The sequence below is a fragment of the Callorhinus ursinus genome, unplaced genomic scaffold (assembly GCF_003265705.2).
Source record: "Callorhinus ursinus isolate GAN/ISIS: 27379988/994484 unplaced genomic scaffold, GSC_fseal_2.0 scaffold13, whole genome shotgun sequence".
Classification (NCBI taxonomy): domain Eukaryota; kingdom Metazoa; phylum Chordata; class Mammalia; order Carnivora; family Otariidae; genus Callorhinus; species Callorhinus ursinus.
The window spans coordinates 13,439,635-13,454,740 of NW_027397075.1; the positions used below are offsets into that span (position 1 = coordinate 13,439,635).

The 15,106-nt window shown below is 50.8% G+C and overlaps 1 long non-coding RNA gene and 4 other non-coding genes across 7 annotated transcripts; 2 read left to right on the forward strand and 3 right to left on the reverse strand.

Moving 5' to 3' along the window:
• Positions 1-10: 10 nt before the first annotated feature.
• LOC112828393 (uncharacterized) lies at positions 11-13,781 on the forward strand. Of its 3 annotated transcripts, none has more exons than XR_012380594.1 (4): positions 11-402; positions 11,737-11,826; positions 12,450-12,687; positions 13,494-13,781. It is a non-coding gene; the product is annotated as an uncharacterized lncRNA (long non-coding RNA). The 3 variants fall into 3 exon arrangements; XR_003209504.2 differs by lacking the exon at positions 11-402 and adding an exon at positions 11,475-11,579 and having other exon boundaries at positions 12,450-12,697; XR_003209505.2 differs by lacking the exon at positions 11-402 and adding an exon at positions 11,476-11,579.
• TRNAP-UGG (transfer RNA proline (anticodon UGG)) lies at positions 693-764 on the reverse strand. Its single transcript has one exon. It is a non-coding gene; the product is annotated as a tRNA-Pro (tRNA).
• TRNAK-CUU (transfer RNA lysine (anticodon CUU)) lies at positions 3,854-3,926 on the reverse strand. Its single transcript has one exon. It is a non-coding gene; the product is annotated as a tRNA-Lys (tRNA).
• Positions 4,978-5,050, forward strand: TRNAR-CCU (transfer RNA arginine (anticodon CCU)). The gene has a single exon. It is a non-coding gene; the product is annotated as a tRNA-Arg (tRNA).
• Positions 11,359-11,430, reverse strand: TRNAP-CGG (transfer RNA proline (anticodon CGG)). The gene has a single exon. It is a non-coding gene; the product is annotated as a tRNA-Pro (tRNA).
• Positions 13,782-15,106: the final 1,325 nt, after the last annotated feature.

Sequence of the window (15,106 nt, forward strand, 5' to 3'; positions counted from 1 at the left end):
GGAGGGGCTGGCCCCCGGAGGGGGGTGGATCAGGCCACCAACAAGACCCCGAGCCAGGACGACTCAGGGATGCCCTCCCCTGCTCAGCGGGGGCAAGAGGCGGGTCTTCTGGTCCTCAGGCAGTGGCGTGGACAAGGACCTCGCCCTCAGGGCAGAGAGACCAAGTCCGGGGGTCGGGGGTCGGGTCCTAGGCACTCTGCTGTCTCTGTGTCCTTCCTCCCCGTGTCGAGGCATGCCCGCGAGGATCCCGCAGATCTGGGCTAGCGGCTTCGCTTTGTACTGTCTGACCACCACCCCTCCGGATCCATGGCGCGAAATTTCCTAGCGCTCTCATCTGCGAAGGCCCCGGGGATCTGAAGTTCTACCCGCAGAATCCCAGGTCTCTCCGCCCCCCAAAAAAAGGTAGCTTAAGTAAGAGGGCTCACCCGGGACTTAAGCGAGGATCATCTCGAACTAAGATGAGATCTGAACCCCTAGAGCAGCCAACGATGCACTTCCCCTTATTTTACATAACCTCCTACTTCCCGGAATAGTCTCCTTTAACCTTGTTACCGCGCGATCCCAGCCTCAGGAGATACATACTGTCTGCGTCTGCCGGAGCCCTAGGTCCCTCACCAGCTGAACTATCTGGAGCCTCAGCCTGGTAGGTGCCCTACTCCACTGAAAACGTGGAAGGGAAAAGATGAGGGAAAGGGCTCGTCCGGGATTTGAACCCGGGACCTCTCGCACCCAAAGCGAGAATCATACCCCTAGACCAACGAGCCGTCACGTTCCAGTCCCTCCTCTTTCTGCAGCTGACGCACGCGGAAACACCGACATCACCCCGAGAGCTCAGCTGGTAATGTGTGCACCCGTGAAGCCGGCTCTATGCGTTCGCGGGTTCGCAGCTGCTGTCAGGTTTCAGACCGACAAGCTCATCAACGGCTGCACGTGCGGCCCGAGCTGGCCCAGCTGGAAGAAGGCAGCACAGCTGCAGCTCTCCAGCCCACCGCTTCCCAATTACGCATCCTGATCGCTGCAGCACTTAGAGGAGGGCTGATCTCCAGCCCAGGCTGGGATCCAGTGAAGGAGAGACTCTCAGCAGTGCCCAGGGTGAACTGCGGGGGGGGGGGGGCGCGCACAGTTCACCCCCAGTCCGTCGCAAACCAGGAACGATGCTCTGCCCCCAAACCGCAGCGCCTGTTTTTCTGGGCTGAAGCCCTCTAAATTGGCCCTGGACAGGGAGACAGAACAGATATGGAATTCCCAAACTACTGAATATTGGGAATCCGGACCCACTATACCCCTCTACTTGACTGATACCTGAATCAAACTCTCCCACATTATGACCCCATGAGGACTGGAGCGTGGGCAGCATTGCTGAGCGAGAGGAGAAGCTGGCAGCAAAAGGAGTTTCCAGGAGTATAATCCTCGCTTAGAACGCAAGAGGATCAAATCCCGGAGGAGCCTAGATTCTCAGACTTTCTTGTCTTTTAATTAGAGACAACCCGCTGTATTCCCAGAGGTGAAAAGCCTTGTGGAATTCCTTCCCAGGGACCTTGCTAACAAGGAGCAAGGAAGCCCTTGGTGTCGGCCTTAAAGGGCCCTGGTCCTTGCCCTGTTCAGGGCGTGGGTGGCTGGAATGGCTACTCTCCCTACTCTCAGGAATGGGAGTCCAGAAGCACCCATGGGAGGCCAATCCTGTACAAGGAGCAGATGCTCTGAGGGCAGGAACCAAGCATGGCTTCCTGGGTGAGCAGGAATCTGCTTTTATCACCTCACACACTGTGCACCCAACAGAGCACTTTTCAGGCAGGAGTGGATAGCTGGGAGCAGAGAAACAACCCATGTGGGCGGGAATCCTCATTGCCTTCAAATGGCAATAAAAAATCTAACTAATGTGAGGCTCAAAGCCATGACCCTGAGAATAAGAGTACGGTGTTAGTGGAGCTAACCTGGTGACCATATGGGTGTTTTTGCTGAATCTCTGCATTAAAGCTGAGTCTCAAATGTGGGCAACACCAGGATCTGGACCAGACTGTCGATATTTCCAGCCTCATACATCACCCTCGACCCTGACCCCAAAGGTCAGAGGCAGGCTGAGACCCCTGATGGTGTGAGGCGCCAAGTTGAAGTCCAGTCTTTCTCTGTGCCTTGATGAAATCCAAGGTTCACCTGTTGATGCCCCCAAGTTCCAGCACCACCCTGAGGCTGCAGGAGGAGGGTGTGTCAGCCTGAGGCCACTCCAGGGATATGGAAACTTGAGCCCCTTTCTCAGAGGGGTGGAAAACAGGCCTGACCACTGGATTCCTCCCTCATTTCCTCGAAATATTTTGCTGAACTCCAACACCGAGGTCAGCCCTTGGGATCCAGCTCCTTTGCAGGGAATGGCATAAAGCCAGGGTCTGCCAATTTGGGACAAGAGGCTGTTCAGGTTCCTGCCGGAGAGGTCAGGAGGAGTGCGAACTGGGGAGGCAGGAGAGGTGGGAGAGGAGAGAATAAACAGGGGCCCCAGAGCACCTGGGCTTCCCCCAGCCTAGAGATGCCTGGCTCAGGAGGGTGGGTGGGGAGGGGTGGACAAGCAGGCTGGAAGCTCAGACAGGAGTTAATGCTTCAGTCTCAAGGCTGTTCTAAGGGCTTTACACAAAATATAAGTAATTTAATATCCCAAACAAATCTTTGAGTCCATGAGTTGTGATTAACACAACTTAACAGATGGATATCCCCACTTAACAGATGGATAAACTGATGTCCTTGAGAGGCTGGGTCTTGTGGGTCCAGATCTGTGGAGTCCAGCTGGAGAAGAGTAGAGCCCAGTCCTATAACCCTCCTGCAATCTGAAAAGAACCGCCCAAGATTTGTGTTCTGCACCTTCCTCATCTAGGGGAAGGCTCAAGACTCTAGACCACAAGCCATGGAAAATTCCCAGGGCAGGATCTCTCCAGGAAGCTGAGTTCCCCTGAGGCTGTGGTTCAGGGATGGAGTCTGCAATGAAGTGTGGCTCAGGGACAAGGGTCAGCTCTGTGTATCCACAGTGACACATGGGACCTCGACAATGGGGGGGAGAGGGCATCAGCAACCCCCTCCCCCCACCCTCTCTACTTTCAATCCCTTTGCTTTCCATTGTAAAGGGACCTAGAATTGGGACCCACCATTCCATCTACCCCTCAAAAACGTCTGTGCAAGAGAAGGGCTTGTTGGGGATTTGAATCCAGGACTTCTCACTCCCAAAGCAAGTTGTACACCGCCAGATTAACAAATCCTTCAAGGTCAGTTACTTTGTCTGCCTCTCATCCTTTCATGGAAGAAAGTGGTCTTGACCCTGGTTCTGTGGGACCTGGAGACATCCACTCCTCTGGCAATCGCTGGCTGGGCCACGCTCCGGCCGAGGCTGCGAGTGGATGACTGCAACAGTAGGGCTGTGAACAGGGACAGGGTCTCCTAGATGCTGGAGGGGATCCCTGGAGAGAAGCCCTGCCAGGCTGGAGTAAGGAAGGCGGGCACAGGGGGAGGAGGGCCACCTGCATGTGGGCGAGGAGAGCAGAGGGCTCCAGGAAGTGGCCTTTTTCACTTCGGTCAGGTTTAATTTTAAACATATCTGTTCCTTATTCTCTGAACTGTCCTCACCATCACCTGGGCTCCTGGCTTTCTCTCCCCATCCCTATGTTTAAGCCACCGCCACCCCTAAAAAATAAAACTCCCAAGGTAGAGGAAGGGCCTCAGAATGTCTCCCCTGAAGGTAAAAGTTACACCGAAGTACCGTGTTCTCGTCTCCTCATAGAATGAGCAACCAGGAAGTTTGTTTTCTCAGGAAGATCTCTCTAAACAGGATTAGGACTTGTTGAAAGCCAGCTGACGCCCAAAATGTAGAGCCCGCCCAACGTGGGGCTCGAACCCACGACCCTGAGATTAAGAGTCTCATGCTCTACCGACTGAGCTAGCCGGGCGACAAGAATCCATCCTGGGCGCTCTGTCCTTTGTTCTGAGGCCTCAGGTGACTTGGCTGCAGAGGTTCTGGGGGTTCGACCGGAGGACACGGAGGACCTCCCGGGTCCCCCCGGGCCTGGGGACGGGGTTCCAATCCTTGAACCGTAGACTACTCTCCCCACGCCGCCGCAGCGGAAAAACCGAGCCACCTCCTCCGGCCTCAGACAGACTCGGCGTGCTCAGGGCGTGGTTTGGGGTCTGGGCTCGCCGAGTCCGCACGTTGTGGTGGGCCAAGGGGCCGCGCCGGTCCGAGGGCGCGGGCGGAGGTTCCCAGTTCTCCCCTCACCTCGTTCCTTGTCCGCAGGTGCCGGGGTACTTCCCACAAGGGTCCCTCTGTCCCCTCCCCGCGACGCGGAGTGAAGGACGCTTCTCCCCAGCAGGAAAAAGCCGCAGCGACCAGCTCTCCTGTGCTGGGTACTATAGTGGGGAGACACCTTCCCGGCTTGCCCCCACCTGAAGCCAACAGAATCTGGTCACTTGGGGACGCCCAAGACTCTGGCGCAGGGACGGTCGCCCCCAAAACAAGCGCCGTAACTTAAACCAAAGAGCCAGAACGAAGACGACGGGTGCGGTCCTTGGTGACTCTGCCGCGCGCTCCTCACCGCAGGGGAAGGGACCTGGGGGAAGTTCCCCCCGATAACACAAAGGGGAGGGTGAGATTGGGCTCGGTGGTCCGGAGTCCGCGGGCCATTCCAGAAATGCACACGCAGGGAAGCTTCCATCCGCCGCCCGATGGAGCGGGGAGCGGCGGGGACTCGGGCGGCTGCGGAGCTGGGGCGGCACCGGGACCCGACCGGACGAGGCGCGGGGTGAGGGGAGGTGCCAGGACGCCGCATCTGCTCCGGGCCCTTAAAGAAGAAGCAGCACACCCAAACACCCGAACAGACGTCGCCCTGAACGCGCGGCCCCTCGCAGCAAGGGCGCGCGAGACACGTGGCGCTGCCCACGGGCTCCTCGCGGGAGCGTGGAAGGGGGCGGGTCCTCACCGGGAAGCTTGCGCACCAGGGGCACGCCCCGGTGGCCTAATGGAGAAGGCACTGGCCTCCTAAGCCAGGGATTGTGGGTTCGAGTCCCACCCGGGGTAGGGCGGTTCTGTTTTGGCACTCCTGTGCTGGGTGGTTTCGGCTGTCAAAGACTTGTCAGCCACAACTGAGCCTTGCACCTCCTAGGACCCCCGAGGTTGGGGCACGGGTGTCTCCTTACACCCGTGAAGGTGATAAAAGGAGGGACTGGGTGGGCTTTGTGGAGGGAGCACACCGGAGCTAGCTGGGGGTTGAGGGGCGTCTTACAGAGCGGAAAGCACAGGCTGGTTTAGCTGCTGATGGGTGGAGTTGAGGGCTGAACTTTCTCTGGGCCACCACCCATTAGCCCTTTGGTTTAATTCCTCTGACTTCCCGGTAAAGGGTAAGGAGTGGGTCCTAATCCCTGGAACCTGTATGGGGGGGTGGCTTTTCTAGCACTTTGGAGGCTTGGGGGGCAGGAACAGAGTTAATGGAGAGCAGAAAAAGACCCATGGACAATACCTGGCAGATCTTCGTCCCAATCTGGGCCCAAATTCAAGAAAGAAACATCTAGAAGAGGACGGTCATACATATCTTCAAATTCTGAGCCCTCTGGGGTCCCAGAATAACAATCCGAAAGGCGAATCCTAGACTCCCTTCCCCAAAACCCCACAGCTCCTTAGAGGAGGAGGATCCACCACTGGTGGCTCTCTTCATTGAGAGACATGACAACCGGACCCTGAGGAAAATTTTTCCACCAACAGCCTTGCCTGTTGGACCAGGACTGGGCTCTAGTGTCCCTTAGCAGAGCTGTGTCCCTAAGTCTCACCGGTGGGGTGGGGTGTGGCCCCGAGGATGCAGAAGTCCGGAAATTGCAGGTGTCCCTGCAGGGCTGGACCCTGGTGGTGACAAGGAGCAAGCGGGAACATGATTTGACCTCTGATATTTCAGAAGAAGCATGGAGTGAGTCTTCCTGACAGAAATCAGAACGCTGGAACTCACAATTAGGGTCCAGTTAATGACCTATTCGAATCAAGTTTGGGGGTGGGGGAGCTTTTGTCTTTCCCTCCCTCAGGCCTGGGGACCAATTCAGCCACAAACCAGCCATGGAGCCCATCCGTGGAGTGGATCTGGGCCTACTGCCCAAACGTCAATGCGAACCGCAACCCTTTTTGCCGCCCCGCCCCCCAGACACACACACACGCACACCCGCACTCCCCTGCAGCCCCGGGCCAGGCCCCACTCATCTTTGTCCCTACCAGCCCTGGGTGGTAGCAGATCTCCTCGCCCCTTGTCTGGGATGATGGGGTTGGAGGAGGAGCGAGATAGGAGGTCGTGGGGCCACCTGTCCGCAACCCCAGACCTTACGGCTGTACTGAGGCACTCTGTACCTGGAGGGGTAGATTACAGGACAGGCAACGCCTCCCTCAAGGCCTGACTCGCCCTGGACTTTTTGGCGCCTCCCGAAGTCCTCTGATTAGGTAGGGGGTTGCTGAAGTTTCTTGGCTAGCTCAGAAAAACCCTTCGTTTCAAGACTGCAGAGGGGCGCCTGGGTGGCTCAGTCGTTAAGTGTCTGCCTTTGGCTCAGGTCATGATCCCAGGGTCCTGGGATTGAGCCCCGCATCAGGCTCCCTGCTCCGCGGGATGCCTGCTTCTCCCTCTCCCACTCCCCCTGCTTGTGTTCCTTCTCTCGCTGTGTCTTTCTCTGTGAAAGAAGAAAGAAGAAAAGAAAGAAAGAAAGACTGTAAAATTGAGTCCCACCTTGGACATCAGACTTTCAGGGATGCCGCTGTTGATCAACCTATTTTAAAGTTAATCAATCCCCCAAATGCGGATGCCGACACCTCAGATTCTGTGCTTCTGTGAACTGCTGGATCCAACACCTGTATGTACCTGGAGAGTGAGGGTCTTCTGTTTTTCCCTTCACACGGCAAAGACCCTCACAGCTGGCCAAGGCCAGAGATGCCTTGGTTCAGACGCCTCTGCCCTTGGTTCATTTTACCCTGGACAAAGTCTACATTTTGAGAAATCTGAGCCGGGAGAGGGGGCACAATCGATCGTTCTCCGGACTGCACCAGCTGCACAACCGCCAGGAAAGGATTGGCAGGGGTTTGCGTCCTCCTGGAATATAATATAGACAGCACCACTCTTGGTGGCTCTCAATTAGGTCCTCTAGTCACAGCAGGCATCTGAACCCGGAAAGGAACTGGGGAGAGAGGTGTCAACTTCTTCCATTAGCTGATTTTCTCAGAGATTCCCTAGCACTCTGAGCAATAAATGGGCCAAGCATTGATGATGCAGATCTTTATGTGGGTGCTTGGAACTGAGAATCCTTTTTGAGGTTGGGGAAAATAGTATGGGTGGTGGCCAATGAGCCCAGGAAAAAGGCCAGCGTGGAGCTCCAAACCAAGACTGGGAGAGAGCTTTGTGGTCTACCAAGTGAGCTAGCCAGGCACTGGGAACTTTTCTGTGGTTCTTTAAGTCAAGGAGGAGCCTCAGCTTCACTCTCTCTAGAAAAGCAAAGTCCCAGAGTCAGACTCAAATCTGTTGCTTAGCCCTCAGCAAAGCCTAACTAGGGACCAATTGTGTTTATGACTGCTGAGAACACCCACCCTTTGTGGACCCCAACATTGAGTGTCTGGGCCCCTGCTTGCTGTGTTTTTCATTCCAGGACAGTCTATGAAACAAAGAGAAACGCTCTCCTAGGCCAAGCCCTGGTTCCATCTACCCAAGTTTAAAAGCAAGACCTTAGGGGACCCTGGCTGGCTCAGTCCAGGGAGCATGTGACTCTTGATCTCAGGGTTATGAGTTCCAGCCCCATGTTGGGGTGTAGAGATTGCTAAAATAAATAAATAAATAAAATTTTAAAAAATAAAAGTCTTAAAAAATACATAAAAGCAAGATTTCAAAAGATAAAGCCATTTCTAAGGAATCTAACCACATCCTAGAAAAATGCTCAAGAACATGTATAGGAATACAAAAATGTCCAGCACCCAACAAAGTAAGATTATAAACATCTGGCATTCAATGAAAAATTAGCATACATGAAAAGAAGCAAGAAAATATACCCATAGTCAGGAGAAAATAGTCACTACTCAGAAATGAAGCAGATGATAGAATTAGTAGACAAGGCTATTAATACATTTCTATATCCAAGAAGCTAGAGAAAACATTGAATATGTTAAGTAGAGATGTGGAAGAAATAAACAAAAAAATAGCCATATTAACCTCTATAAATAAACTATAATATTTGAGGTAAAAAGTACACTGGATGAAATTAGTGGCAGATTAGACATGGTAAAAGAAAAGATTAGTGAACTTGAAGGCATAGCAATAGAAATTATTTTTTTAAGATTTTATTTTATTTATTTATTTGAGAGAGAGAGAGAGAGAATGAGAGACAGAGAACACGAGAGGGAAGAGGGTCAGAGGGAGAAGCAGACCCCCTGCTGAGCAGGGAGCCCGATGTGGGACTCAATCCCGGGACTCCAGGATCATGACCCGAGCCAAAGGCAGTTGCTTAACCAACTGAGCCACCCAGGCGCCCCGAGCAATAGAAATTATTAAAATAAAATCCACAGAGAGGAAAGATTGGAAACAAAACATCAGTGGGCTGTGGGACAATTTCAAGTGGCCTGATGTGCATAATTGGACTACATTTAAATGGGATAGAGAGAAAAATATTTGAAAAAATAATAACAAACATTTCCAAATTTGACTAAAACCATAAATCCACAGACACACACACCCCCAAAAAACTGAACAAACCTCAGGCACAAGAAATATAAAGGGAACTACACCAAGGCATATCACAATCAAATTGCTTAAAGTGAGTGGTAAAGAGAAAAATCTTAAAAGCAGTGAGAGAAATGAGATACATTATTTACAGAGGAACAATGGTAAGAATAAAAGCAGATTTCTCCTCAGAAATAATGTAAGCTAGGAGACAGAGGAGCAGAATCTTTAAAGTTCTGACATTTCACAAAAAAAAACCCCATCAATCTAGAATGTTTACATGTAAAAATCAATGTACATTTAATGACTAAAATCCTGACTGAGCTCAGTCAGGATTTGGACCCAGGATCTCTATTCCCCACAACCAGAGAGAGAGAGACTGAGACAGAGAGCAGGGGGAGGAGCAGAGAGGGAGGGAGAGAGAGGGAAACAATCTCCAGCAGAGACCCTGCAGAGCACAGAGCCAGAGGCAGGGCTCCATCCCAGGACCCTGAGATCACCACCCAAGCAAAGCAAGAGTCTGACACTCAAGACCGAGCCACCCAAGTGCCCCCAAACATATTGTTTTATACCATTAAGTTTGGCAGTGTTACCCAGCAACAATTACTATCAAGTGGTAACTATTAAAATAAAAGGCAGCATAATAAAAAATTTTTTAATTAAAAAAATTAACAATAAAAAAATTTAAAAAATTAACACAACATAATAAAAATTTTTTAAAAATTAACACAACATAATAAAAAATTTTTTTAAGATTTTATTTATTTATTTGAGAGAGAGAGAACACATGAAGGGGGGAGGGTCAGAGGGAGAAGCAGACTCCCTGCTGAGCAGGGAGCCTGATGCGGGACTCGATCCCAGGACTCCAGGACCATGACCCGAGCCAAAGGCAGTTGCTTAACCAACTGAGCCACCCAGGCACCCACATAATAAAAATTTTTTTAAAATTAACACAACATAATAAAAAATTTAAAAAATAACACAACATAATAAAAAATTTAAAAATTAACACAACATAAAAAATGTTTTAAATTAACACAACATAATAAAAAAATAAAAGGTAGCAAACATATTTAATAGAATTTTGAAAACTTCTCTGGGCAAACTCTGGAACAAAACCAGAATGCCTTCTATCACATTTCTATTTTATTGGAGGTTCTAGTTAGTGCAATAAGATAAGTAATTAAAAGGTATAGCTAAGGATGGGAAGTAATTAAGTAATACTGCCATTATTCACAGATGACATGCCTGAATATATAGAAAATTCTATAGATTAGAATTAATATGTGAGTTTCACAATGTCACTGAATCCAAGATTAGTACATAAAAACTGATTGTATTTTCATATATCTGCAAAAATTAGAAAAGTATATCCAAAGTGATATAATTTACCATAGTATCAACAACATCAAATACCTAGCAAAAATTCTAATGAAAGATGTACAAAACCTATCTCAGAAAAATATAAAACACTATTATAAGTTAAAGAAGACCTTAATAAAGAAGAAATACATCATGTTTATGACTTGAAAGCCTCAATATTGTAATGATGTCAAATCACCCAGAACTGATCTACAGAATCAATGCTGTATCAATCAAAATCCCAATCACTATTTTTGTGTAAATTGACAAGCTGATTCTCACACTTACAAGACAGTGCCAAGGGTCAATAATAACCAAAATAAATTTGAGAGATTAACACTCCTGGATATCAAGACTTACCCACAAAGCTAAACTGGTTTGGGCATAAGGGTAACATGGAACAAAGCAGTGAAGTATTAAAACAACATATACTGAGACTCTTGATTTGTGAAAAAGTTTGCACTACAGATCAGTGGCAGAAAAGACCATCTTTTAAATAAATCCTTCTGAATCAGAACTGTCCCCGTTTAACAGTTGGTGAAAGTAAGGTTGCATGGCTAAGCGTCTTGTCCAGAGCCCAGAATCCGGGCTGGGAGGATGCCACACCCCCCTCCTCCCCCGTGCTGTGGTCCCTGAACCGGAAGGAACAATCCTGAGCTCAGTCAGGATTTGGACCCAGGATCTCTATCCCCCACAACCAGAGTCATGCCTCTGGCTCAGCGCGGTCCATTATTGCAGGCCACAAATACGAGCCGCATCTTCCAATTAAAATTTTCTAGTAGCACATTAAAAAATAATAACAATAAGTAAAAAGAAACAGGTAAAATTAATGGTAATAATATATTTTATATAACCCAGTATATCCAAAATATCATTTCAACACGTAGTAAGATAGCTTACTTTTCTGGGAACGCGTCTTCAAAACCCGACGTGCATTTTACACTTAGAGCAGCACATCTCAGTCGGGAGGGCGGGAGGAAACGTGTCTGCGCGGGGAACGCCGTAGGGGTCACAGAGTGGAGAGGAGCTGGGCGCGGGCTGGGATGCTCCTGCGGCATACGCAGGCGGGCTGAGTGCGAAGTTGATTGTGGCTCCTCCGTACCCGAAGGGGCCGGCCTGTACCCCGAAGCCCCACCGCTCCCCCAAAACAGCCCGTACGCAGCAAGCGGTCTGTCCCTTTCTGGTCCCCGGGTTGGGCCCGAAGCGGAGCGCAATACGCCAGGTGGGATGAGAGCCCATCCTGAACTCGATGTTCCCGTGTAAAATAAGACTAGAGAGCCGGGACGCATGCCTTGGGCTCGTCCGGGATTTGAACCCGGGACCTCTCGCACCCGAAGCGAGAATCATACCCCTAGACCAACGAGCCTCGCACACAACAGCACCTTCTAACGCTTCCCCCACAACTGTTTGTATCGCGCGTGGCCCCGGTTCATTCCCGGATAGGCTGAGCCGCTCCTGGAAACCAGGCGTGGGGCTGAGCGCTGGGGTGACCGTGGGAAGACCCTGTGGACCTAGGTGGGCAGAGGCAGAGCAGCCCAGTCCCAGGATGATGGATCCGCGGAGCCGGATCGATTCCTGCCCCCAGGGGAGTGGGGAGCATATTGTGGGGGAGGGAAGACGAGAGGCTTGGATGAGCCGGAGGCCCCGAGCTGAAAGAGCACTCCCTCTGCAGGGGAACCCGAGGCTTCAGGCGGTGCCGGCTGTGGGGACTGTGGATGGTGGCTGGGGAAGAGACCAGAGGAAGGGGACTGGCATCAAGTAGGTGTGTGCCCTCGAATCTCTTGAGGAGGAAAGGGGAAGGAAGAGGTGATGGTTCCATGTTATGCGCCCAGCTCCAGGGCTGCCAGTCTGGGCGCGGGGGGAGGAAGTGCCCGCCAGTAGCGGGTTCTGGTTCTCCCTTATTGATCCCCAAGCCGCAGGGGGTTGGCGACAACCCCCTTGGGAGCCTTCCGCAGTTCTGAGAAATTGTTTCCGTGGGAAAGGTAAGTCAAGGCAGGGTAAACAGTTTAGGATTGGCTAGATTGAATAACTCGGTATGATATGGGACATAGTGGCTGTCCCTAGTTGTCTGGTATCTGACCCTGGTGATTTAGGGCAGGGGAAATACGGGTTGGTGTATCAGGTAAGGAGGTAGGTGGGTGGGCATATGGACTCAGAATTGGTTGGTTTGCATCTGAAAGGCCTATTAGCAGGCAAATTGTTTACTATCTCTAGGAATTAGCTAGCTGGGGAGCAGGGGCAGTCTCCTCAGCTAGCAAGTTCCCCACCCCCAGATGTCAAATCATAGAACACAGAAAATAAAAACCAGGTGTGATAATACAGGTGTGAATTGCATCAAGTGTTTTTACAAACATTTATGAAGATCATGTGACTTTTCTTTTTCAGTCCATCAATATGATTGACTACTTTGACAGACTTTCTTGAGCATAAAACCAACCTTGCATTCCTGGAATAAATCCAGCTCTCCCTTATTTTACTGCTCCAATCTTTTTAAAAGAAGTGAGGACAATCATGCTGGGGAAGCGATGGACCTTTCTCCCTGGGAAATGCCCAGGCTGGCTAATTTGAGACAGAAGAAGGTGCATTGGCCCCCAGCTCAACCCTGGCTCTGCAACTCTCAGAGGTTGGGTCACGTGAGTTTGCTCCTTAGTGACTTACAGGTAGACCCTACACTATCGGGAGTTGTCACACAAAGGAAACTTTATTTGCAGCAAATAAGGAGATCGTGGGGAATAACTTCTAAAGCCATGACTCCCCAAGTGGGGGTGGGTGGGTTTCCTTTATTTAGGGTTAGGATGAATATTCAGAAAGAGGAGTTTTGTTCCCACGTGTAGGCATGTAGAGGACAGGCATAATGTGTCGGTGTACTTAGAAAACATGACTATACTGTGTCCTATGTTATGCTAATGAAGCCTGTGCTCCTCCTGGGAGGGGGGAGAGTGTAACATTATAATGAGGTAGAGGTCACTGCCATATACTCCATGGTCCATCTGCACAGGTGTGAATCAGTGGTGGAGCTCAAACTGGTCTAGGCTGGCTGGAGCTCCTGGCTGTCACTGGGAGTCTTGCTGGTGACAGTTTTAACGTCATTAATCCTTTGGGGCAGTTTCACAAACTGACTAGAGGCTTTCCATCAGGATGTGGGGCTGGTGCAGTACCCATAGCCAGTTGTCCCAGCCTCTGGCCCTCCTACCTCTGTCTCTGCACCTCCACCCCTGCCTCTCCTGGGAAATGGACCCAGAGCCACTCTAAAGCCCCTGAGATTTAGGTTTGAATCCTGCTCCAAGGTCATACCTTGGCTGGTTAGGGCTCCATCAGGTATTTTAGAGGACTGGGGATGCCACCTGGATGGCTGTGAGACAGAGAAACTAAAGGGACCCCATGAAAAACCACTTTTTTCACTCCTTTTCCTGTTTCTATTCTTGATAGGACCCACACCTCTGCCTTATACACACCTTATAAGACAGATAATGTATGTTCTCCTTGTGAAGGTCAAGGAGTTAATTATTTCTTTGGAGTCTTCTAGCACAACAGATAACATCTAAGGAGTGAAACTGTGCCCCAAGGGGAGTCGTCATGAATGTTTTCCAAGACCACTGACTCATCAAGACCCCTGGCTTCAGGGCATAAGCGACTTATGGGGAACCTTTAAACATTCCTCTGTGTTCTGGATGCCTGAGAAGACACATGCATGGAACCACCTCAATAAAACCCTAGGCCCCAAGCAAAGACAAGACTCACTCTTCTTTCCCTTCTGTCTACCGGACATTCTGTCCATAACTACTCTATGTCTTCAACAAACTCTGCTCTCACTTCCTCTCTGCTCATGTTTGGTTTCTATGCTGCACGAAGCCAAGGACCCTCTTGGCTGGTCCTGTGAGACCCCCTCTGGGTCCAACCTGCATCAGCTGCATTCGTGCACATGGAAACATCTGGCTCTCCACAGCCCAGGTGCTATGGAAGGTCTCCAGGTTTCTTCTCACAGTCTAGGGATGATCAGACAGACCCTCCTGGGTGCAAAAAGTCCAGTTGCCCCCGCCTGTGAATTCTGTTATATGACCCTGAGCATGAGGGCTGGTGGGTCCCCCATGCTTCCATAGCTCCAGCCCCTCCCCGTCTCTCCAACCCATCCCCACCACCTGGGAAAGACCAGAGCCCTGCCCCTGATCCCAGCTGGGAAAGACTGCGTTGGGACCCGGCAAGCTGTCCTTGGTCTGTGATTGAAACTCAAGGTAATTTTCACATGACTGAATTCCTTGCACTTGTGAGGGAACTGGGGAGAGGGGAGAATTGCAGTCTGTGCATCTCTAATGAACTCAGAAGCCCAGAATCAGGAGGCAAGGGATTTCACTCCTTTATATTTAATTCACATCTGCACCCACTCTGGGAAGGTCCAAGGAGTCAGATCCAAGGACCACATCCACTCCAGGGGACCAGGCAATTGGGCAGTCCTAGTCTCCTCAAAATAGTTAGGAAATATGCTCACCCATGGCGGGGGGGGGCGGGGGCGGTAGAGGGCATCTGAGTGTGCTGTGTGAGAACCCTGAATTGCAGGAATGACTCCCCAGAGCTATGCTATTCCTGCCGTGCATCCATGGACTAGAAACACACTAAAATCCCATAATGCAAAAGCAACTCAGGTCCACAATCTGTGTGGAAGGGACTAGATTCAGAACCCTTCCTGAGCAACTCTAATGCCTCACCTTCTCCTGGTCCCAGGCTGTGGGTCTTCCCTGGCAGCTGCAGGTCCAGCACAGGGATTTCGTCTTTGGGTCCCCCCGGAATTAGGCCCTGAAATCTGAGTTGTGCTAACTGCTTGCCTTAAGGTTAAGGCCTGAGCACCTGAAACCATTACTTCTATTCACCTGGGCTTGTAAAAAGCTTTGTGCCCAATATGGGGCTCAGACCCACAACCCTGAGATTAAGAGTCTCATGCTCTACCGACTAAGCTAGCCAGGCACACTACCTTTATTCTCCTTCAAAGGGAAAGGTGGGCAGTGCTGGGGCAAGAAGCCCTCTCTCCCACTGAACTTCCCCATGAT